Below are 2,250 nucleotides of genomic sequence, written 5' to 3'. Positions count from 1 at the left end.
AGCACTTTAAAGAGGTCTTTGATATTTTTTTTAAATTTTATTAGTTTTAATGAATATTTACAGAATTTGGGTTTCATTCATTCATTGTTGCACTGTTTTCTCTACCCTCCTCCCCAGTTTGTTCTTCTTCCCCCCACCGAATGTCTGTTTTAATTGTCCAGTTGCCACAGTGTTTGTCAAAGCCAGTTCTGATTAATCTCCTTCGTCAGTGTGTCCTTTGCCATTCCCTATCACTCCTCCCTGAGAGAGACTTCATCCTGATTCATAAGGAAAAGGGGATGGCATATTCTCTTAGCTACTTCCTGCTGAAAAGGGACGCTGTAGGTTTCAGGGTGAAGATCTTCTCTCACTACTCTAAAGGGCTCCTTTGGCAGTAGGAAACTATACATAGACTACTATGGAGATTGATTTTGGAATTTATATGCACTGTTATCAATTGTGCTTAGCTGTACATGTTCATATCCTTGAAGATGTATCATGGAAGTGTTGCAGCCTAGAAGACACAAATTTAACTAACAAGTTAAAAGTACATGAGTCAAAAATTAAAAAGCAATAATATTCCGAGTAGAGGTTCTAATAGTAGCACAAATCAAGTTACAGAGGGAAGGTGGTTCTTACAGTAAAAGGCCTATAGACTAGCACTTTGTCTATTATAGTGTAGAGGTTAGGAACCACAAGATGTAGAGGCTCAGCTATGTCATTTATGTTTCTTGAGTCCTGGAGCAAATTCCATCTACCACTGGGTTGTTTTACAACTTGGAAGTTCGCATGAAAGGTAGAGGTGAAGTAAGGAACTGCTTATGAGGTTTTCCATCCATTCCAACAACTAAGAAATAGTGAGAAGAGTTGGGACTTCAGAAGGCTTTTAGGACCAATTAGTAGGCTCTGTGTCCAGGAGAAAACGAATATACTTAGCAGTAATGTTAATGCTCACCCACAGCTTTTCTCGGAGGATCTAAATCATTGAAGTGTCCTCCTTTGTTTCTAGCTAGAAGCTGGGGCCTGTCAGTCCTGTCTGCCATGAGGACCTGATGTGGACCACCTTGGCCATGTGTCCTTCAGATCCACACTTAAAGCAAGTGAGTGGGAGCTTCCTCTCTACTGCCTTGCCTATCTGTGGCTCTCGTCTGTGACACTGTCTACTGAAGTGGCCCAGCTTTCCACAATGGAAGCAATTCTGACCTCCTTTATTACCTTTGGGTGGCACTGTGTATGAGTAAGACTTCCTTTTCCTGACACAGGCCCTAAACTGGCAGCAATAGCTGCCCCAATAATTTTGGCCATTCTCTGGTCTTTTCTCTTCCCTCTAGATCCCAGTTGTTAAAAGAGGGAAAAATTTAAGGAAATGTTTATCAAATAATTTTGAACATTATAATCTTTTAAGCTTAAGGCTAGAAGTATTAACAATATCATCATTTACAATCCAGAGATACATGTTCCAATGCAATACCTATTTTCCATAAATGGTTTTGATAAGAGGAATGCTGTAAATGTGGATACATTTTCACTATTCCCCCTCCATGCCACAATATAGTGTTATTAAGGTCCTTGATCTTTTGCTTTTTTACCACTACTTCCATGGAGACTGACTATGGGTTCAAGAAAATGAAATTGCTGACAACTTCAATCTTTTCTCTACTATCATGGTGTGCCTACTAATCTGATGGTGAGGATTTTTGTTTTCTTGATGTAGAGGTATAATTCATACTGAAAACTGTAGTCTTAGGTCTTCAGTAAGTATTTGAAGTCCTCTTCCCATTCTGCAAGCAAGGCTGTGTCATCTGTACAATCTAGGTTGTTGATGAGTCTTCCTCCAGTGCTGATGCTATGTTCTTCATATTACACAGCTTCTCAACTTATTCTTCAGCATATTGATAGATATGGCGACCCTGACTCATACTTTCCTGATTTTAAACGATGAAGTATCTCCTGGTTTTTTCAAATAACTGCATCCTGGTTTACAAGTTTTCTCATGAGCACAATTAAATGCTTTGGGATTTCCATTCTCCTCAATGTTATCCTTAATTTATTATGATCCAAGAATATGAGTGTCTTTGAATAGTCAATAAAACACAAGTAAACATTTTCATTCTGTGCTTTCAGCCACTATTCATTTGATATCAGCAAAGATGGAGGGTTCCTCTGTGTTAGAACTGACTTGATAGCAATGGGTTGATTGATAGGTTGGCTTTGTTATTTAGGTATAATGGAACATATATAACAAAACCAGCCAATCAACCTTTATATATA

The sequence above is a fragment of the Elephantulus edwardii genome, unplaced genomic scaffold (assembly GCF_000299155.1).
Source record: "Elephantulus edwardii isolate Elephantulus edwardi_28Jun2011 unplaced genomic scaffold, EleEdw1.0 scaffold00036, whole genome shotgun sequence".
NCBI lineage: Eukaryota > Metazoa > Chordata > Mammalia > Macroscelidea > Macroscelididae > Elephantulus > Elephantulus edwardii.
This window is presented reverse-complemented; position numbering follows the sequence as displayed.